This window comes from Falco cherrug, chromosome Z (genome assembly GCF_023634085.1).
Source record: "Falco cherrug isolate bFalChe1 chromosome Z, bFalChe1.pri, whole genome shotgun sequence".
NCBI lineage: Eukaryota > Metazoa > Chordata > Aves > Falconiformes > Falconidae > Falco > Falco cherrug.
Window position 1 is genome coordinate 48268537 of NC_073720.1, and position 24028 is coordinate 48292564.

The 24028-nt window shown below is 43.4% G+C and overlaps 1 protein-coding gene across 6 annotated transcripts in view; it reads right to left on the bottom strand.

Moving 5' to 3' along the window:
* The window catches only part of SEMA4D (semaphorin 4D), a 97507-nt gene extending 78005 nt beyond the window's left edge, over positions 1–19502 (bottom strand). The window contains exon 1 of one of the 6 annotated variants that reach the window (XM_055698354.1): positions 19319–19502. The gene's annotated coding sequence lies outside the window, so the exon portion shown is untranslated. Of the gene's footprint in view, positions 1–13863; positions 14209–18809; positions 18955–19161; positions 19230–19318 lie in introns of those variants that run through there. The other 5 variants (XM_055698355.1, XM_055698353.1, XM_055698352.1 and 2 more) reach the window with 5 other exon arrangements.
* Positions 19503–24028: the final 4526 nt, after the last annotated feature.

A 24028-nucleotide genomic window follows, 5' to 3' on the forward strand; every position in this document is an offset into this window, starting at 1 on the left:
CTGGCAGCTAGTGCTAATGGAGGCTAATGGGGTGACTTTGTCAGCATTGTTTTTTTACAAGCCATTTTTTAACTGCAAAAGTCAGCGTACAGCACTGCTCCTGCCCTGGCGTGCTGTGCTACACACCCCCCATCTGGTCCTTGTTCACGCTGCTGAAGCGCTGACAGGACTAACGCCAAAAACCTTGTGGTTCTTTCAAAAGAGATTGTTAGCTTCACAGCAGTTCTTGGGGTCCTTATTTTACACTGATGAAGGCAAACAGCAACCAGCAACAATCAGAGGAACAACAGCTACTTTGCTTACACGATAAAACAAGGTAAAACTGCCAGGATCGTTCTGAATTGCTGAAATTGTGAAGTTTTACTGCACTATGTTAAATAGCTGGTTTACAAAACAAAGTCATAAAACTGATCTTTACCATCTCCCTCTCCCATTCAACCTCTCTCACAGCAGATGCCAACTACTTTGTTGGCCACCTCTCATCCATAACAAAACCACACAATCAACTGATACAAATATGGAAACTGGAAACCTCTCTTCGTTGTTTTAACCATTTATCTCTTGACAGAATAGTGAAAAGGTAAATAATCTGAACACTGTCCACTCTCAATCTGCAACTACACTTCCTCAGCTTACATTTACAACCTAACTCCGCCACTAAAAAGCGGCAAGTCTCAGTATACAAGTAAAATTTGCATCATGAAAAATACTTTGCCAATACAAGGGTTTGTGGTGTTTTTTTAAAAACAAAAAAGTCCCAGCAAAATGTGCTTTGGGTAAAACAAGAGAAGCAGTGAAAGGGAACACGACTTGAACACAAGGAACATTTGCTGCTTCTTGCTACTGCTCATGGTGGCTTACCCCTGGACACCCTGGGTGGCCCAGTGGGTCCTTCGTGAAGCCTCCGTAGGAGCCTGTTTGGGTGACACCATTCAGGGGACCAGCAGGCTAGGAGAAGAGGCCATGGGCAGGAGCCCCAGTCACCACTGCCACCCGCTCAGCAGAGGCCTGGCTGAGCCACGCTGCAGCACTGGAACCTCTGCCCCTGGCTTCTAGCGCCTGCAAAGCTGAGGGAAAAACTAATTATAAGGTAAGGGACAGGTACAAAAGCAAAGGCAGAACAGTCCATACCGAAGTGCATTAATAAACCAGGCGCTAGAAAAAGTGAGTTATGCAAGACCAGTCACATGGCATCTGATTAGCTTTAAAAAAAAGAGAGAGAGAGAAAGAAAGAAAGAAAAAAGGAAAAAGCAGACACAGCTAAATACCCAGCAGAAAACAGGGAGAGCAGCACCAACCACAAAGCAAGACACCAAAGACAGCCATGCCAGACCAGAAGTATCAGCTTACCATTCCCCAGAATTATACCACATGTCAGTTTTCGGCCATTCAGGGGGAAAGCAGGTCTGTATCATACACATGTCCCACCACTAGATGAAACCTCCCCTTTGAATTGCTCCGAGCACAGAGAAAAGCCACCTGCATCCACAAAAACAAACCTCATCTCTCAGCTGCCCTGAAAGCCGAACCACAACCAAGAAAAGCCTGCTGCAGCAAACTTTCTGAAGGATCTACCTACCACCTCCAGGCCAAATGCTGCCCTCCTGCCTGCACCTGTCCTGTGCTCTGCATCCTGATCTGTTGGCTACAGTCTACTGGGTCACCACATTTTTCAGAAAAAAATACACCCTTCTCAACAAAAGTGGCCTTCCTCAAGAGGCATATCTGATTCTTTGTCTGTGCCATGGTCTCACTTACTGTAAAAACCTTTGCCATTCCACACTCTTCATCATCTGTTCTTATTTTGTCTGCTGTCTGCTCATCTTCCCAGATATAATTCACACAATTTTTCATAGTTGAACAGGAAAAATTTCAAGACATCAAGCCACAGATGATACTACACGCCTAGCCACTACAAAACATGGCAAAGTGACAAAGGTTCATTTCTCTCAATCCACTAGTTTTAGTGTGACAATTTTGATCTTTCTTTCCTGACCATATTCAACAAAAAAAAACCCTCTAAGAATTAATAGGTTTACTTAGACCTTGATCAAAGTAATGAAACATTCCAACAGATTTAAAAACAAAACAAACAAAAACAATTTATTAGTTGAACATAAGGCAAGTTTCTACTTAAATTCTCAGCCTCTCAAAATGCTTACAGATTGCCCTCGTTTTCTGTTTCTTAATTGACAAAGCATCAATGTCAATAAAATTTAACAGCATCCTTTCACTATTTAATAGATTCTGGTTATTAAGGAAAAGACAACTTTTGGAAGCATAAAACATTATTCTGATGTCTCCTAAAAAAGTAGATTATATTCTTGGTTTGCCTTTTGTTTTTCATGTATTTGCAAACAACACCATACTGATTTTGGATATGTGTGGAGTGAGTTCTGCAAGCAAGCTTCTGTGACACTGATAATCAAGGTACAGTTCAATTTCCAAAGTGCAAAACCAGAAAAAATGTTATGTAACAATACCCTAAGTCGAAAGCATCAGCATCATTTAAAACCAATAACCAGAAAACCCAGTAATACATTTTAAAGCACAATGACAACTGAGGTCTCTCCCTGTTGCACCCCACCCCCCACCCTGCAGTATGGCTGTTCCTTTGAAAAAAAATACTCAACTGCCAGTTACTTATATAAACACAGATTATTCTGTGTACACTAATACAGATTACTTTAAAGTCTGATGTCTTCAAAATAGCTTTCAAGATTCAAACTAGAGTTTTGCACACTCAGTGTAAACAAAGCAGCTGCCTGTTCAGCTACAATTTACACAATACAAGCATCAAAGGGGGAGGGGGTGTTACTACTTTATATTTAAGCTGTATGGCAATAAAAAACATGAAGTCTCTATATACAATGTACCGACAAAAAACGACAGTTATGCAGTCGATCGAATCAGAATCTGGCCTTGCTGTTCACAGGGTCTACATGTACACGTGTGTTTGTGCCCAAGTGCTCTCAAACTGGACCAAGGCTATTACAGAAATTAAGAAGAAAACAATCCCTCTGCAACGTACACATAAACGTAAGATCATTTACAGTTAATCTCCACATAGGCAATTTGACTCACAGTCAGTTTAAGAAGTCTCAATCTGCTAAGTAATTCAAACAGTTTCACTGTTAGTTGTGATGTAATGAAATCGGTCAGTCAACAGTGATAACAGTATATAAACCTCTTTCATTTGGCACTTAAATTACAGACTTTTACAAATCAAGACAATTACTTTCTCTGCTACCAGATCATTCCCTATTGTGACAACTAATTTACTTGATAAAGAATTTTTAAATGAACTTTCAATTTATGCTGCCTTAGAAAATATCTGAAAAAGTTAATTTCTTATCTGCAACCCAAGGTGCACAGCTGTTTTCGCAGCTTCACAAAGACCACAGCAAAAGGTTGCCTTGAGCAGTCGGCAGTGGCCTGAATTTTTTCATCAAGTAATGAGTCTGCCACAAAAATAATGACTGGATGGCAGCAGCATGGATATAAACCCTTTTGCTGCTTAAAACTAGATTTCGGATCAATATTTATAAACAAAACCAAAACACAAAACTCAATAGTATCTGAAAAGTAGCAAGAATAAAAAGCATCTATGCTGGTCTAACTACCTATACAGCAGAATGCAAATCAGTGTTAAGTTGTTCTCTATTTAAGTGAGTGTAAAAATAAGAATACGAAACAGAGAACATTTAGCTCTGTGCAGTCAGCCACAAGCACAAAATGCTTCAGTATGCAAATGGTGAAAGCTTTCCAAAAAGAGGCAAATACTGAGAAGCAGCAAAATAAATGCTACATGTTTTTGCAAGCATCTCTTCTCTCTCCAACCCTACTCACCCTTTCCTCCCCTAAGGCTTCAGTTCTTGGTTCACATCTCTCCAGCTGAAAATAATTGCCTGCCTCCAAAAGACATCTCAGATAGTGTCACTCCTTAATCAACCGAAGGACAGCTGAGTGATGTGAGGCATTTCCACCTTCTCCCTGGAGGAATTGCACTGTCTCCACAAGGCACTACTGCAACATCAAAAACTAAAATGACTTTAAATGTGGTGCTCTACCCTAATGAGAGGAACCACAGTCCAGTAAGGCTGCCATCCAAAAATCTACTCCATGCTATTACACCAGCTGCCGATCAGAGCTTAAGCTTATCGACACAGCTAACGCCAAGGATCAATCAATGCGGCCTGCATACAAACCTCAGGGAAAAAACCCATTTGTAGAAGTGAACTCACAACACGTGTGGTATACCCAGATACATATATGCAAGCAATAATCAATTGTGTTATGTTTAAATTTTTATCAATGTGTGAACATGGTAACAAGCAGCAGTATATCTGCAAGCTCCTGTGCCCTGGCAGAGGAAGGACACCAGTATAATTACACTAAATTTACAAAAATGGGATGAATTTGCCTCTTTGCAAAAATACCTTCAAAAAAAGTTATCTATTTCTCAGGAGATTGGAGAGACGGAGAGAAAAAACATGCTTGTAGGCTTTGCTAATACACACACAGGGGATATACCAAGATAGAAATGCATGAGTCGGGATATTACAAATTTTAGCTTTTATATGATCACTAACACGTGCTACAGTTCAACCCTGGAATGAAACACCAGCACCTAGAAGTTGCACAGATGTGTTTTTCAAAACAAGTCAGCTTCCCTTCCCCATATGGTTACTTGAAAAAGAAAATCTAGACATGATCCTCACCATCCTCAAAGAGCCACCAAAATCATCTTTTCTGTGAGGAGACTTAAATCCCCTCATTGTTTCTTTTATCCAGTTCTCCATCATTCCCAGCTCTGCCCCCTTGCTAGTTACCGGCTTTTGAAGTCTGACACTGAGCTACACAGCTAAGACCTGTGCTGACGCTCATACTCCCTGCCCCATGCTCATTTCCTTTTGCAGCTCATTCAGTAAACAGCTGCCAGCCCGTGCATCTGGGATCCACATTTGCAGCAAGACTCACGGGAAACCATTTTCAGATACAATGGCCAAAGGCACAGCTCAGTGACTGGATGCAGAAGGACCACACAAGTTACCTCTAACCTGCTCTTCCAAATTCTGCTTCTCCTCCTTCCGTGAGGTTCACTTTCTACTTGTTTCAAACTTCTCAAGGAAGGGACTGTGTCTCCCACAGGTACTTATATACCGTAAACTCTAGCCCACCAAAGCTCTGCTTGGGGCCTTCAAATGCCACCAGAATACAACAGCCCTGATGGTTTTACGGTACTATCAATTACACTTGAGTCTAGCATCTTCAGATTTTTGCAGGAAATGGAAATCATTAACTGAGAAAGTGCCGAACACTCTCCTTTCTCAACCCTCAAGTCTCTCCTCTCCACGCAAAAGGAAATACCTAATTTGGTTATATTAGACAGCATTTCATTGTTGGGATGAAAGTTTCAGCAGTTTCATAATCTCCTCCATAACACCTCAAAGATTCCATTAGATCTCAGCTTGCTTTCTTCTCCGTGTCCTGAAGGTTTTAAAAAGCTCACATTTTCATCAGCTATGGAAGACTAAACTGCCTTTGGTCCATCCCACATCAGTCACACAGAAATCTTTAAAGCTCTTCAAACAAATTTTGAAAAACAAGTGTACTTAGGTATTAAAACTAAGCAAGGACTTTTGAAAATGGAGAAATGGGAGACACAAGTAAGAAGTGCTTTATATGCTTAAAGCAATCATAGGCATGTTAAGAAACTTCAGCAGTGGAGGAAACATGGCACCAATATAAGTAGATACAGAAAGCCTGACTACAAGTAAGGTTTGCTGCATGCTTAAAACATCCAAGTCAAGAAGCAAGTAAGCTGCATTATTCCAGTAAGCAGAGCCAAGATGGGGAAGGGGAAGCGCTACAGAAAAGCACACGTTTTTAACAGTTTCCTGTTCACACTAGAACACTTCCTTGATTAATCCATGTATTCCTGGATGATGTGCGTCTACATGACCCCTGCATACAAAGACAGCCATTACACAACACACACTAAAGCTTACATGTTTTCAACTCTGCAGATGGCCACAACAAGAAGCATAAAGCTTCACTGCTGAACTTCACTGCTATCACAGTTTCCTCCCCTTTACCACCTTCAGAGCTAGGCTGTTCCACACACCTCATGAGATGTCAAAGCCTCAGTAGCTGACCTCAGGCTCTGGACCAGATTGCTCTGTCCTCCTGCCAAAAAAGCTGAGTAGGGGGTTACAGCCAAAGTCCAGAAGCATGCCACAGCACCGAACTCTGCTGTTCCAGTGAACTCCCAATTTCTGCCGGCCACAAAGCCTGCTCCCAAAACAAGCACGAGTGTTTTATTTCTGTGGCTGAAAGCCGGGCTAACGAGACAGAGTCGCTGCTGAAGTTTGCATTTTGCTGTTCATTTTATGAAAGCTAACAGCTTTCACCCTCCCACTCCCTGCCTCTGCCACAAACCCAAGTACTGAAAGTAGTAACATAAATAAATACTAGGTTTTTAAGGATTGTTGCACAAGCTCTTCTGGGGCTCTGTTGTGATTTGTAAGGTCAATCATTACCCTGCTGCTGCTGTGCTGGATATCGCATGCCCTGCCTCTTATTCTACGCACTTAACCCTTTGGCACATGTCCCATTGTTGGTTCAGCATGATGAGTCTGGAAAATCTGTGCCAATGTGGCTCTCTGTAGCAAATCATTTGCAAGGAGAACAGACGGCCATGTGTATGTACACTTGTACATGACAGCGCTAGGAATTTCAGGCAACCAAAAAGCAAACTCCATGTACAATTCTTCTTTGTCCTAGGTGTTAGAAATGCTACACATATAACCTAGTTCACAGAGCCTACATATACAGGTCACTAAAAATTAACTAAAACAGCAACTCTGCTCTACTCACACAAGTTTGCTAAGCAGTTTGATATTTCTGAAAGTATCAACTATGTTTTTTATCAACTGCTTTGAAATAAAGGCAATGGAATGTCAAGAATTAAAACTGTATTTTAGCTACAGCTTTTCTCTTTGAGTGAAAAGAAATAATCATCCAGTTTTGTTACACTTTTTGCCTTCACATTCCTATACTCAGGATGATTCAGGGAACAATAGAAGTTGCTTGTTCCAGTACAGGCAGTACCCACCTGACGTTGTTCTGGCTCACAACAGCACAAATAGTTCCATCAGTACATTTTCAAAAAATGACTTGCTGAAATGAACAGTGGCTCAAAACTCTGTATTTTTCCTCTTTGAATGCTGAAATCAATAGGCATCATTATTGTCAGTGTAACTTTGTTTTTTCTTGCTTCCCACAAGAATCTTAACAAATGCCAACATTAGACAGTACAGCCTATAAAATGCTTATGACTTTACTGTCAACATTTCATTAATTTTAACCCTAACCAAAGGCTCCTCTGTCTGTGAATGGAAGGCACACTCACAAGTGGCAATGCATAAAGAAAAAAGTACTACCATCTTGCCTGGATAACTAAATATAGCATCTCAATATTAAAAACACATTTATAATTTTAAAGTGCTAAAGTCTTAAAACTCAAGGCTTGAACATATTGAACCCACATAACCACAACAGATTTTCAATACTGCAGGAAGTGTCTCAAAATAGCCTACTGAAGTTATCTGATCACATCTGAAGAACTTCTGAAGTCACTGTGGCAATCGCAACCCTACATGGACATCTAAACAACCATTTTCACGGTGCTATTAGCTGTAATGAAAGTACTAGATTAAAATCTATGCTGCTCGTTTTAGTAGAACCACGAAAACATTTTTCAGAAGCCAACATATAAAAGTACACATTCAGAACAAAGGCTACAATATTATCTCCTATGTACATATCTATTCCAGCTAAGCGTTATCCAGGCAGACACTGAATGAACTGATCACCAAGACTCCCCAGCCTCACCGTCTGAATGCTCAAGTTCAGAGCTGCTGCAGCACCTTTCCAACTGGAAGCACGAGTTTAGATCATCAGGGTCTGTCCCACATTTTATGTACGCATTTTCAAACTTCAATATGTGCTTTCAAGATCCTTAATTTCTGACAACTCAGTTCCTCACCTCTACACATCTCTATCAGTCCTTTAGGAACTTTCAAACACTACTATTTATCTGGAGCCTGCTCATTGTTATTCTCTCAGTGATGACACTGGACATAAAGCCTCACAAAGCTCCTAAACAAGTTTTGAAGACCCTAAAATAGCAGTTAAAATTTTAGATGCAAGTGATACAGAAGTAAGGTAGTAATTAAGGTTTTCTTTCCTCAAGCACTGACCCAATCCACTCTCTGCACTGCAGAACAGGTATGGGAGCACTCTCAAGCCCCATCACAGAAGCTGATGAAGACCTCACAGCTTTTCCTCTCTGCTGAATAACCACTAGAACAAAACCACCTTAGAAAAGGGGTTTGTGATTGTGGACTTTACTGAGAGTGCTCTTCCATCAGAACACAAATGACCACCCTCTTCATAGGTGTAACTGGATACACTTCCATGATGTCTTGCATACAGGTGGTAAGGCAATTTGATGCAATAGCTGCTTCAGCTTAAAATGCAGCTGTTCAACTCTGGTTAAAAACAAAAGTTGCCAAAAAAAAATCTCATTGGGGGTGGGAGGAGGAGGCAAACCCCACCTTGACGATTCATGAAAACAGTGGGAAATGCTGTAACTATGCTAAGGAGTCCATCTGACGTACAGTCCCAACATCAGGATGACCTCTCTGTGCTGCTGCTTTTCAAAAGCATATTTAGGTCCCAAGCAAGTTATTTCTCTTATTTCACAGGGTAGCCAGAAGTACTTGCTCATATTACAACAGCTACTGAAAACCATTCCTAACCCAAAATCGCATAGATTAGTAACAGCATCAATACCCACAGCTAGCCTGGATGAAAAAAAAAAGGTATTTCACAATGCCTTTTAATTTTTCCTCCAAGTTTTCTTTTAGAATGGAGGACATCCTTATAAATATCCCAGTATTATGAACTTTCCAGACATATTTACATCGTTGTTATGAACTTTCCACAGTAACCAACTAGGTCTTTTAGTACTAAAACTTTATGGAGGAATGTTAAGGGTTTGTACAAGAGCAGTATGAAGGGCCCTTCATGGTCCCAGCAGAAGCAGCACGTAAGGCCACTAATAACCATAGAGTGTGCTCAGCCTTAGAAACTCAGATGGAACAATACACCTGCAGCAGTAAAATACCCCGTTTTGGCAACCATAGCCAGGCCTGTCCATTCAAACTACCAATCACAAGCCATTAGGCTTAGCAGTTATCTATACGTCTCTTCCTTCTGAAAGAAAAGTGATGGTGAAATGCTGGAGAAATTCAACAGGCAGCCCTAGTAAAGCAGCCCCTTTACCTTTGTCATGTTCTCTCACAGAGTCAGTCATGGCCAGCCACTTCTGCCCTCACCTGCAGTTAATACTGATTAGTCCAAAGCAAAACCAGGTTTCAGCTGCCTGAACTAAAGGCATGGAATAGAATACAGCTTTATTTCATTCCTCTTCAAAGCTCCCACTGCATTAGTCCTGACAGTACAGTTCATCTTTTGGTAGCATTAACACAAAACCCACTAGTAAATTCAGTATTTTTCCATCTCCACAAGAAGGATTCAAAAACAGTGGCAGATGGCAAGAAAAAAAAAAGGCAGAATTAAAACCCCTGGAAAAATCAGTTAATTTTCTTCCAAAATCCCATTGCTTTTCAGCAGTAAGAAATTCCCAGGAATTGCACCATGCCACACCTGAGCCTCAGACATGAGAAAACCTGACCTAAACAGAGAACACTACTTTCACAGCACTGCTGCCTGGCCACCATAGCATGGAGTAATATACTTCCGAGAACACACAGGTGGGGTAGAAAAGGGAGAGATGGGGTAGAAAAGGGAGAGATGGGAAGATGCACCAAGCATAAACATGCCCTTCCACACAGCCTTTGCAAGCCAACAGCAAGCCTCACTTTCTGCAGAAACAGCTTGCTCTCCCCACTAACATAAGGCTTTTGTTTATTAGCCACTATACTGCTTAAGAGGCTATAATTTTGGGTGTATCTCATGTAAGTTTTAGTCAACAGAGAATTAGGGGTCTCGTCTCTTCTTCTCAGAGACAAAAATCTCCTTGCATAATAGACTTCAAGTATAATTTTGGTACAAGATATACTAATGTAAATAAATTGCAACGAGACTGGTGGAGTGATGTCAGCACAGCTATGATCAAAGTCAGATAGCCATCTCTAGAACATTGCATTTGCCCCAAAATGTCATCTCTAAGTCTACCAAATGGGGAAAGGACAGCTGCATTCTTTATAAAACCTCCACGCTCCAAGGAACGTAAATAAGGTATATTGTTATAATGAAAGACCTAGTTAAAGCTTTATATTTGTAACATTTAAAAGGTTTTCTCCTCCTTTTTGTATCCTTAATCAAAGGTTATAAATGTGTAAGTGATGGCAGTTGCCATGGAAATATGCAGGCCCAGATCTCTCTGTGGGAACCTCAAAGCTCCCTTCACCATGGAGCACCATGTAATGACAGGGTAACGTTAACACCTTTGACTCCCAAAGCCCATTTACTGCATAAGAAATTAGCACAGCCGACTCCATTCACCTTCCACAAACATTAACTACTCCTGCTCAAACGATTCTCTGCTGCAGTCGCCCCTTCCCCTGGATACGCTCCAGACCTATTTCGGCACCATCCTTCATACTGCAGCAAATTGATCTTCAATGTGTACAGCCTCCTCAGCAAACACTAAGCAGAAACCAGCGAGTGCAAAGGCCATCAAGATGTTTCACCTGATCAAAAGCATCATTTAATAGTCTGTTGAGAAATTTCTTTCTTCCAAAGCAACTGACATATAATAAATCTGAGCCCTATTCCAGAAGGTTATGAAGAAAAACAGAGGCAGACATGCAGCAACAGGAACTGAACTCTCATAAAAGCCAACAATTAAATTAGAGAACAGAAGAGAGGTTCTGAATAATGGCTACTTTTTCCCTGGTGGCTGTAAGTACCAAAGCAGAAAAAAGAAGTTCTTAAAAACCTCAGTGGAATTTCTGAATGTCAGCATGTACCATTTGATGCCAATCAAATTTATGCACATAGGAGGCCTGTTTCAGGCCAGATGCAAGCAGATCCCCTTAAAAAAAAAACCACACCACACACACACAAAACGCAAAAAACAAAATAACCCACCAAAACCAGTTCCAAATAGGCAAATTCAACCTTTTGAGAATGTCTCCCTATCAGCATCTTAGAATTCTACCAGCAAATACAAATACATACATTTAATTTACACAGCCATATGTTTTTGTATAAAAGACTCTTCACACATCCTCTGCCATTGGAATAATAAATCTCTTAGACGCATCTAATAAGACATTCAAGACAGACTTACAATCACTTCACTTATTTGTATATTTCAAGACAAAACGATTTCAGTAGTATCCACCCTCATTGAAGATAGCTAGTCAAATATTTTAAACAATTAATATGTGGTGAATGTGTAAATACGGGTCATCTTGTGGTTTGGTTGGGGTTTTTTAATTCTTTAGGGAAACAGAATTGCACAGGGAGGAAGACTCTTAAGCCTACAAAAAGGTCTGTTTTACAGGTTTGTCACAGAATCCCTCAGAACTGATTCCTGTGCAAATGAAGTGAAATGAAAATGCCATCGTATGTCTCACTTACCTAGCAGATAATCAGGATGACCTTTCAAGGCAGTTTATCAGTTTCACTGACACAATAGAAATGTAGTCATTCAACTGTATTTCAATAGGGCCAAGCATCTAAACATGTAACTACAGATTTTTAACAATCCCAGTAATTTCAAGAAAAAAAGCCATTCTCTCATCCAAGACTAGATTTTAACAGGAAAAAAATATTAATTCTTACCCCTTAGCAAAAGACAGGTACTTTTTAGTGGCTTTGCAGGGGTTTTTTGGTTGTTTTGGGTTCTTTCTTGCAGGGGGTGGGAATATTAGTTTCATTAAGTTATCTTCCTTACACCTACAGTTCCAACAGACTAATGTTCTGATAAATGGACCCTTCAGGTAGGGTACATCTACAGCCAAATACAGAAGGGGATCTGTGTAGGTATACATATGCATGTCTAGCAAATCCTTAGTAATTATGCAATTGCTGACTAGAAACAGGAACCATAATTTCTTGCCTCTGGCTATTTTACACACTTTTTGCTAAGAGAAACAACAGAGATGGGGGAGAGAAAAAGAGCTTTGAGTACAGCATTGCTCCAGCAGGCTCTATATACAAAATGATAAATTAAAACATTACTTCCCTGTTAATATTGAAATTTTTTTGCTTGTGGTTTTTTTTTTTTTTTTTTGAGAGAGAGGTCAGGACAGTATGCTTGTGTAAAGCCCCTGTCCTATGGGTAAACCTCAGCAGGCATATCCTCCATCTCAGCTGTGCTCCACCCACACAAACCTGCTAACAAGGTCAGGGCCCTGGTTATTAGCTTCTGTGTGCAGAACACTCCTCCATTTCTAAATGCTTTGCAAACAGTTCTTACCATACTCAAATTAAGTACAGATTTGCACACAGAAGTATCTCATGGCCCACACTCCAGTGTCTGGCAAGAACTACAGAACCTACCAAGAATATCCAACATGAGGCATACAGAAAAGGATGATAAGTATTTTATTAGATTAGGTTGGGAAAAGAGCGATTGTCCAAAAGCCTGTCTATATTGCCATGACCTTCCCAATTATATCAGTTGGTCCAATGAACAGTATAGCCTCTTTCCACAAACACTGTCTTCCTTACATCCTCAGGTGAGTGACAGGAATCTCATCTGGTTTCACTGAAGATGCACGTGTTCTGTTTGAATTAATACCTGGGATTTTATTTCTTAAATGTGATTTAATAAAAGTCTTCTGAATAAATTCAAACACTGCTGGATGAGGTAAAAGCACAGAGAAGGTTAACTGTGAAATAGCATAGCAAGATACCTTCTTACAAGTTACTGTAACTCTGGCGAACAAACCAGTGTTACTCACCTGCATGTGACAGTCCCAAACACAAAGCACAGCGGGTTTATTCTTTCCTACTGTCACAAGGAACACTTACAAATCAGGAAGGTACAATAATGCATTTTACAAAGATAAATTACCAAATCTAGTGTGTCCTCACACCAACTTTGACCAGCCTGTATTATGCTCAACAATGCAAGAGACAGCTAGCTCCTTCTGAGGTATTTCAAACTTGCGAGTTTAACTACAACAAACCTAAGCAAAGCCAAGCACAACCTCAACGACCTGATTTAAGACAAATTCATAGCACGTTTTGTTTTAAAAAAAAAAGTCTGTATCTTTCCGGTCTCCCCAGAACACATCAAGTTTACACAGAGAGACCTCAAACGTAAATCCAAGAACTTTCACCTCTCTAGGTTTCTTCCCTACACCCTGCACTGTTTTTCCAGTAACAAACCACAATAATACATTATCTTTCAGAGAAAATGAGAACAAAGACATTAAAAAAAAAAGCATCCACTTTTCTCTGCATCTTTTTGTATATACAATGACAAAGTTCATAGAGCATCATTTGTTTATTAAAAAAACCAACAAAAAACAAGCACAACTGAGCACATGCATATAAAACCCAATCATTTGGGGCAAGAAGAATTCCTGCTTTATATTGGGAGGACGAAGAACAGCAGAGACACAGTTAAAGCCTGCTCTTGAAAACTACTCTTGAACAAAGCAAGAGCTATAATCACGTTTCATGCATTTTTCCCCCCCCACCTTCTTCCCCCTCCCCTCCCCGCCCTGCCATTTGCAATGCATGCAAAGCTGTCTGGACCTAGCAGGCCATATTCAAACATAGGGGGACACCAGCCTGCCCACTCTGTCTGACCTTGCTGCAGTCCCATCAGACCTGCTTCCGCTTGCAGACTGGTCTCTCTGTTGCATAGTGGCAAAGGACTAACAAAGTTTGCAGAAGTTTCTACTCTCCTGCCTGCTTTCCCAGCAGAAATGCCTGCCTCCATAAACTTTCCCCTGCTTTGCATATCCTCTTCTGTCTCCCAGCTCAGCTGAGTAATCAGATGCACTAAGGACATCAGGATTTCCCAGCCTGCTAATTCCATACATCTCCTAGTCACTTCCATATCAGTGCCCTACCACCTACACATCTGCTCAGCATGCACAACCCTGCACAGGGACACACACAAATCAAGCTCTTCACAACGCATGACCGCTTGTTTTCCTCTCAAGCCCGTGCCATAGCACAGCACCAAAACCACTCTTCAGAAAGAAGGAACCTGCCTGTCCTTGCAATGAGGCCAACAGGTACTAATTTTGCAGCACAGTGTTCAATCCTCTTTGGCCTGCCTCATATATAGGCTAATACTAATTTTTTTAAGAGGATTAATGCAGAAAATGCCTGCTGGATTATGAGTTCCCTGCTGTACATGAACAGAGAGAAAAAGAAAGATGGAAAAGGAAGGAAAGACAGGAAAATGGGTATTATTTCTACATTACCATCAAACTTGTTCTCAACTTGATACAGGGGCTTCAATTAACTTTATTGTCCTTAGAAAAGTTCCTTATCTGCTCACATCTATACTCCAAGCTTCTACTGATTTGCCATGTTTTGTTTCCCCCTCCAGCAGCGTAAGAACATATTCTTGAGTAAAGGCTGCTGTTTGGTGCTTTAAAACACTAGTCAAAAAATCTCAGACTCACAGTATTACAAACAACATGCATGCCTCCTCATTCAAAAGAGCCTTTTTTTTCTTCTTCACTCCATCATAACAAAAAAAAAGCACCAACACTACCAACATAAGTGTTTCCTTATTTACTCATGCCATTTTCAGAAACGTGCTCACATACCCAGAAGCTTCCTGCAGCACAGCTTAGTGTGAGCAGGAGGAGACAGAGCAGCTCCTGGACACCCCAGTTAGTTGAAGTTGAACACAACACCCTTGTTAACAGGCATTAGCCTCCCTTGCAGCAAAGGCAGGCAGCAGCGGCACCTCTGGAAAGCTGAGCAGCTCTCTGCATTCCTGAAACTTTACAGGTAGATAAAAGAGAAAACATAAAAGCTTTTTTGGACAGAATGCAATAAAATGCAAGACCTTGTTAATCCAGTTCTGGACAGCAAGACCTATTACGTCCCCATCCAAGATGATGGCACACATTAGCCTGAAATAGTAGGTGCTTTGTAAATGGAATAGTTGTGGGAATAGGAAAAGTAATTTCTTTCCTTTCATTAACTCATCCAAGAAACAAAGCCAAAACGCTCATATCAGAAGGAAAACAATTAAAACAGCTTCCACTCAGCCTGTATGGCTACATCAATGCACAGGTAAATTAACTCTGAACAGCAGCTGCAGCAGCATTCTTTTGGCATTCACAGGCTCCTCTTGGCACACAACCAGTTGCCAACTGGTTACTGAAAAGCAACTCTGCAGACACTTCACCTTCCCAAAACTCAAACCCCAGTAAAATAAGTGGGACCTTCCTCTTTCTTTTCCATACACTTCCACCTACCTACCAAGACACTCAAGCACAGGACCATGCAAAGCCAGATGAAGAGGGCCTTATAAAATACTGCTTTATCATCAGAGAAGTGACCAGTTAGATGGGAGGAGGGGGAAAGCTTCAGGGAAACAAAAACAAATAAAACAGCCAAAAGCACTGCCCCAGCTCCTTTATTATACAACCTCACAACTGGGCACGCTTTCTTCAGCTAACTAAACATGGCACACAGCAGCTGAGTATTAGACAAAACAAAGAACACCTCAAAACTGTTTAGTATTACCGCAATAATGAAAATCTGAATGCTCATTTTAAAATTTCCACTGCGGTATTTTATATACAGGTATAAAAAAAGGAACCTTTAAAGGACAACTCAGGGAAAGTCCGTGACCTGCTCTGCTTCTTTTTGTTGTCACCTTTAAATCTCCATCCTTATTGTCACATGCCACCTGGAATATATTACCATTCTGTGCATTCTTTGTGCAGTAAAACACTGTGAAAAACCCTCAGTCACGTCTACAAGTAATTAAACCTCAGTTTAGTGGGAAGCATAGTAGATCAGTGTCCATTCATGGTCACATACCTTCAGAAACTACTTTGCAACTCATTTAAATCATAGAACATAAATATTTACCAGATCCAATACCTGCAAGCACCGAAGGCTTACAAGAAATGTTAGTCAGCCTTGGCAACTACACCTTTCCTTCTCTGTCACTACTCATTTCAAGTTACTATTGCACAGCAAAAAATGGGATAAACAGTCACATCCCTGAACATTTGTGGGAAATACTTTATTTTCTTATTATCTGCAAAAGTCCTATCGCAACAATTGTGGCTTGAGAGTCCATTTTTCCTGGAGAAAATAAAAATAAAATTTAAAAAAGCCAGATCTGAGGAGTTCAAAGACAACATAAAATCCTGGAGCATATTTAACACAGGTTATTGCCACCGATTTAAATAGGAGTCCCACTGTGGAAAGCCATCCTTAGAATCAGTGAGGCACAACCATCTACCAACTTATCCAATGCCTTTTGCAAACTAGGTGGCATATGCAAATATTAGATCTAACACTAGCAGCCCAGATCAAGAATAAATTTTGGTATGACTGAAAGAGACCCCCACTCATTTCACTGCACAAAAACATCTAAAGCGACGCATTTTAACATCAAAGTGTTCATTCAACATGCACCTCCTAAGATGGCTGGGGGAGAGCATGCAGCAGAGCAAGCACAGCGCAGACTCCAACTCCAGCCAAGTGGCCATGGGCAGTTCAAAGATCCTCTTGAGAGGTCTCCAGCTCCTCCCCAGTAAGAAGTTGCACAAGGCGGGTCACTCTTGTGGGAGACAGACCCACAAGGGCAGCAGCAGGGCATCCAGACCATCTCTCCTTCTTGCAGGACCTCTAAGTCGTATAAAGCCTCACACTTTTGGCAGGGCACAGCTGTATCCATGCGCGCAGGTTAACAAAAGGTTATCAAGTGTTTAATGTAATAGCTATTTATACTGGGGAAGGAGAGGGTACCAAATTATAACAGCAGCAGAGGGAGGGTAACACAGCACATTAAACAAAAGTCTCCAGGCACAAATGTACTGATAGTATCCATAAAAATCTATGAAAGAGTCTTACAGTTTTTAAATAAATCCACTCACACACATCAAGTGCTTCACTCACTGTGGGAGAAGCTGCTGTCCTCCTCACCAGCTACCACAGGTTTTGTTTCTTAAAGGAAGAGGTGGGACGGGGGGGTAGGGGGTGGGTGAAGACAACAGCTATAGACCTGTTTTGGTAGGTATGAATGCAAGCTGCTTTTGTCAGCAGACTGTTGCAACCCCTGACCATCACAAAGTACAAAGAGTAATTGCTTCGAGGGGGTGGGGGTGTGTGTGAATTATTTCTTCCCTAAACCAAGAAATCCCAGTAGAGACAGACTTCATCTGTCAATCCAGCTCCACATTTACAAAGCTTTCTGGTTTTTTTCCTTGACGAACATAGACATAGAAACCTATTCCCTTGCCACTCATTTGCTTTCAGTGAAGAGCTGCCTACATCTTACCTCTGCCACCTGAAGGAATTTTAAGTGCCCATCCATAGCTTGCCCATCCCAGACAGCACACTGTATCCACAGCTTCTCTGCACAGCAGAGAAGACTGAATACACATGTGTTTTGCCCCCACCCCACCCCCAGCTACTCAATTCTCTTACACTGCCCTTTTCTAAAGGAGTTTGTAAATAATACCCCACTCCTGCACAGCCCCTGCATACACCATCCCCACAGCCAGCACAGTTTCCTTTAGGTGCACTTGTGTCACTGCCTAAGCTCGCACACTTTCTAATAAAAGAAGTCATTAAACAGTTCTCAAACAAAACCTCTGTATAGGTATCCAAAAGGGAGCATGAGGTCAGTAGCTATTTCTGAGCCTGATCGCCATAAAGAAGTCAACAGCTTACACCAATTCCTGCTCGAATTTTCTTTTCTTATTAATTAAAAAGCCTGTGCTACTATATTGATTTCCAGAGCCTACTAGAAATGCCTAGGTGTCACAGACTTAAAGGTGATGTTTCACATTTCTCAGCTGAACTATCTCCTTGCAAGAGGTACGTGATCACACTGCCAGGAGCTAAAAAGGCGGCAGGAAAACGTTTCAGCACGAAACCCAAGAGCAGGCATGAAAAAGCCCTTCAACCTGCAGATCCATCCATCAGATTCCCTCCCACAGCACGACAAGAACAAGCTCCTGTTCCCCTCCCTGCTAATGGCAGTCACATAATAGAAACGAGCTGCAACAATAAAGTTACAATCGCTGCATTCATCCACTCACTCCTCCTCCCTCCAACACCGATGCTGCGTGATTTCGCACACGCAGAGAACGCCGCCGAACAGCCCGCATCCCCACGGAGCAGTAACGGCATCCCCTCGTTATCAGCCGGGGGCGAACAGGGACAGACTGGAACTCCCAGGTCACTGTGCCCGTCCCTCGCACACCCGGCACCTCTGTGCAGACCCGATTTAAACTCTCCTGACAACTAAAACATAATGCAGCTCTTCGAACACACGCTGCCGGTCTCCCAGCACCGAGCACCCGCCACGGCGTCCCGCTACGCGTCGAGCCCGGGACGGCGGCTCCCGACCGCACACGTTAGCGGTAACCTGGCCTGGCGCCCGCCAGCGACCGGGCCGCCCGCCGGCGGGGCGAGAACGCCTGCCCGCCGCGCTCACCGCCCCCAGGAGACGCCCCCCGCCCCGCTCACCGCCCCCAGGAGACGCCCCCCGCCCCCGCCAGCCCCGCTGACCGCTGGAACCCGCCGCGCCGGGGACGCACCTGGGACAGCCACGGCTGAGGTCGGGCGGGCGGCACTGCCGCCGGAGTCAGGGGGCTCGGCGGCGGCGGCGGCGGGGGACACGCACGTTTATAAACCCGGCAGCCCTCGCCCATTCGCTGCGAGAGGCTCCTCCTCCGCCCCGCTCCGGCCGCGCCGCCGCCGAGGGCTGCCCGTGCCCGCGCCGGGTCCCGCCGCGCCCCCTCCCCGAGCCCGCCTCCGGGCTCGGCCCCACCGGGCAGGATGCCCCGCTTCGCAGGTGTGCGCCGGCACCGCCCCCCGCGGCGCAGCCCCCAGCCCCGCCGCCCACCCGCCGGGGAGCCCGCCCGCCGCCCCGGCAGCCCCCGCACCCACCTCGGCGGGAGGAGGCGCGGCGGGCACGGCCAGACGCTCGCCTCGGCGGCCACCGCTCTGCCGCCGAAGCCGCCTCCTCGCCGCGCCGCCGCCGCCGCCGCCCCCGTCTCCTCCCCCGGCCCCGGGCGGCGCAGCCCGCCACGCCGGGCGCTCCTACCTGCGGGGGTCCGCCGGCGCTGCGCTGCCCGGCCCCGCCTGCCTCGGCGCCTTCCCCGCTGCCGGCTGGGCGGTGCAGCCCCCTCCTCCCCGCGGCGGCGGGGGCAGGGCGGCGGCGGGAGGAGGAGTTGGTGCCGGTGTGTAACTAGTTTGGGTTGCCCCGCAGTATGGCGGCGGGGGCGGGCGCGCAGGGCCGCGGTGCTGGGGGGCGGACCCGGCCCTCGCTCGCCGCGGGGGGGCCCGGGGCGGCTGCCTCCGCACCGGCGGGGCTCGGCCGGGGGGCGGCTCCGCCCTTTTTTCAATACAGGCCGGGTTTGGGGGGGCGTTGTTTCGTTTCCCTCCCCCCTACGCCGGCGCATCCCCCGTTAACGGCAGCATCTCTGTAGGCCCCGGCCGGAGGGGCCAGAGAGCAACAGTTTGATGGCGCCCGCTCGATGACGCCCCCGCTCACGGCACAGGCAACAGCCCCCCGCGGCCATCCAGGGCTGCGTGGCCCGCGCAGGTATCGAGGCGCCTCTACCCAGAGCAGCTGCGATGCCCCCGCGGTTCAGCCGGGCCGTGCCGCTGCCGCCGCGGCCCCTCGCACCCGGTGCCACCTGTCACACGGCGCGGCCCGGGCGGGTGGGCCCGCGGGGCAGCCCTGACCCGGCACCGCCTCCCGCGCCGCGGCGGGCGGCTGCACCGGCGGCACCGGCGAGTGCGGGCCCCGTAGGGAGCCGCTTGGGAGAAGGAGAGGAGCACTGGCGTGAAAGAGGAAATGGGTCAGTGACTGCTGGGATCTCACCCGGGATGCTTCTGCAGAGTCACTGATGAGTTATCGATTACCGTCCTGTCCGTGCACGCCTGCTGCGACTGTTCTGGTGAATGACATGAACCAACACATGGGTGACTGGGGCTTTTATATTGCTGTGGAACAGGTGACATCCGATGTCATTGGATTGCTGTAGCTCAGTTAACTGGAATCATTTAAGCAAGACTGAACAAAATACTCAGTTTATCATATGCTGGCGTTTGCTTCACTGGCTGACCTAATTCCAGTGTTAAACAATATGTATGTGTTGCTACAATAACATGACAGCCAATTTCTAGTATCCATAACTCATTAGCTATAGCTGAGAAATACTGTCAAAAATATGCTGAGGAAATAGAGCCCCTTGAAGGCCTACAAGTCACGATGATATCAGATGAAGACAGTTTACATGCAAGGCGAGACCTGGCCACCTTGGTATTTCAGGGTATTGAAGCTGTAGAGTTTTAAGGAAGGTATTAGCAGCGCCAGTGAACAAACAGTTCCTTGCCGGGTGCAAAACACCGGGAAGTCCCTGTCCCCTCGTTACATTTTCCAAATGGTGATTTAACTTGGGCCACTAGTGTCCATCATACCAGTAACGTGAAATAGGGCCACATATCATCGAAACATTAGGGATGAGACACTGAGTCACTGCCAGCTTGGGGAGGCAACAGCAGCAGGGGCATGAGGAGCTGAGGACCCAGGGTCTGCTGGGAAGGGCGAGAGCCACTTAGATAATTTACTTGGGTCTACCAGGAGCGCGAAAAAGGATCAAGCACTGAACCCATGCCAGAGAATCCCTAGTGCAAATACAGTAGCATATAAAAAAATCCTTATTGTATTTTATTTGGAGAATTACTGTCATTTATACCAGCAGAAGAATACGCTGCATCTCCTCTGAGAGTGGCAACTGGTATTAATAGACCAGCAAAACCTTTCTAGCGCAGACAAGACTTTAAGCATCTCCTGAGTCATACAGCTGTGAAATTATATTCCCAGGGAAGAAACAAAGGCACTTTTAAAATCTCCTTTTTATTTTAAGAATTCTAGGCTAGGGCAGTTCTCAGCATAGAAGTAGGAAAATCACAGGGGTTTTGTCAGGTTTCACCAGGAAGGCCGTGGTCTGCACAGGCTTCCAAAAACCCAGAGTGGCACAAAGGAACCAGAGCAAAACCTAGCACCAAGACAAAATTGCCATTACTTCTACTGATTCTATCTGGGTTAGATTTTGTGACCTTATTATTTGTTTCTACAGCGTAGTTTTCAGTCTCTGTCCTCAGTAAAACCTGTGGAGTATTGCAGACTGAAAGGTCAGAGGTAAAACAAGGAACTGATATTTGGACCTTGTCAAATACAAGATTCTCAGTCACATTCAGGATCTTCTTTCAAGTAAAATATGTTACCAACAGGGATTTTTTGAGAAAAAGCAAATGTCCTAATAATAACAGTGTTGGGAACATACAGCTAGCAGTGTAAATTGTACCACTGAAAATGCCTATCGGTTCCCATTATAAGTAATGTCTTTCACAGGATTTAAAAAGAAATGGCCTCCGAGGCATGATGGATACAAATCTGGCAGGTTTTCCAAAGTTCTGTAACATTAGTGAACTAGTGATGTAGGGCAAAAGACACAGTCCTTGCAGTAATTATATCTGAATTTGTTTTGCTAATAATGATTATTATCTTTCAAATACTACATGCTGAGGCAATGAGATCATATAATGAACAACTATTAATACATGTCCATAGCAACTCCATAATGGGTAGTCCAAAGATATACATGAAATATGCTTTTAAAAACCTCCATTATAAGCATAATAAAGTATAATCTTTGACTTGCTACGAAGTAATAATATGTAAAGACTGCCTCAGTCATACCTGGTTTAGACATCATGTTGAGGGATGAATACACACATGAGCATTTTAAGTCTAGGCAAGCTGTACCAAATCTATACCAGGAAAAAAAAATTAAAAAAAAAAAAAAAGCAATTAAGCAAGAGAAACCTAAAGAAAGGTATAACAGCTGATAGTGCTCTTAAACCTTTAGTCCTTAATTAAACTCGGGAAGAAATAAGCTGCAGGGCAGAAGATACCAGAGGAGAGTAGGGAATGAGAGGAGGACCAAAGCTGGACAGGTCTGAGGCTGAGGGCAGATCAGTCAGTTCAAGAGTGAGTAAGTGAGTGAACAGGTGGTAGGTATTTAGTAAGTGAACGTGCCCGGAGGTTTGCAGGCCAATATATAATGGAATGAATAGGTCGGTAGCAGAGTATGTGAGAGAATGAATGGATGAGAGGATCAAAGAATGAATAGTTGATTTGAGTGAATGTGAGTACATGAACAATTCTAAACAAAGTCAAAGTTTCAAGCTATACTTTTTTATTACTATATTGCTATGATGCCATGACTTTTCAGTTCATTTGTCATTGATATCAATCAGTGCTACAGGCAAACAACATGCATTCATGAAAAAAACCAAACCTTTTCAGCTAGTGACTTGGGGAAAACAGCATGGTAAAAATACGGATTTTAAAGGTAACTTTACAGTCATGACAATAAAACCAGTTTTTGAAACCTTAATACAGAAAAATAAGAAGGCAAAAGGCATTTAAAAGCACTGTCCAGTAAATTCATGTTAATTAACATTATTAAACTACTAAAATTGACACAGACCTAAAATTATTTGCAGAGTGGGAAAATAACCATTAACTCTATCCTAGCTAGGAACATGATACACAATATCTTAATGTGATTTGTACAAGTTTACACAGTAAGTCAGTGGCAGAACCACAGACAGATAAAACCTTGACCTTTTACTTCTGTGTATCTCCCATCAGGCAGAGAAATCGCATTGCCTTCACTTTTGCAATTACAGAGGCAGTGGAACAAAATTATAATAGCAAAGGGGCGTTATCCTAATCCTGTGGGTTGTTCGTTGGTTTTTTTTTTGTCTGAACACTTCCTACATCATTATAGATAAACACGGCAATTATGTAGAGGATATACTCCAAGACTTTAAAATTGTCCCTGTATTTATCATACATCTGTTTGTATGTCTAGGATAGAAGGAGAGGGAGCTAAGTAGGTGCTGCGTGGACAGCTGCATTTAGATGATGTAGGGCAGAGGAAGTGCATGGCTGGATGACATGGGAGAGGAAGGTCCATTCGCCTCCTTTGACAGCCCCAGTGGCCAAGAACCCCATAAAGGCCACAGAAAATATTTTCCTTTTCTCTTCTTTTTTTTTTTTTCATTTTCTAATCTGGAATAACAGATTTAGTGGAGCTACACTGTAACTTTGTGTCTAACCAGTGGACAAAAGAGCTAATCTGCAGTCCAGTCTCCATTAAACCTCACTGCAAAGCCTGTTAAAAAATTTGCTGAAAGGATGAGGGACAAGGTGAATTTAGGGAAGGATAGCATCCCCTCTGTGTAAGCGTTCATATTTTACAATGAGAACTCACTAGCAAATTACATTACTGGCATGCTTTGCTCCTAGACAAAATAGCAAAACTCAAAGAAATATTCTATGCTAATAGTTTTTCATTTACTGGTGTCCAAACTTGGAGCCTATAATTCTTACTTAACATGCTAATTTACATGCATGGGTACAAAACCTACTCAATTTGTCTTTTCATAGGAAGTTGGCATGGAAGGATGTAGGATCAACAGTCAATTAATGAATGATAAATGAATGATAAAAGACACTTTATCTACTCTATGTAGTGGAAGAAGTTCAGGGGCTAGTAGAGGAGGCACACCATGTTTATTAATGAGAAACATAATAAAAAAGGTGTCAGCAGTGCCTGCCTCAAGGGACAAGGTCAATGAAGCAACATTAATAATGTAGTACATGAAGAATAATGAATAAACTAAAACTCAGTATATTGTTTTTCATCGCTTTTGAAAATGCAATTACATTTCA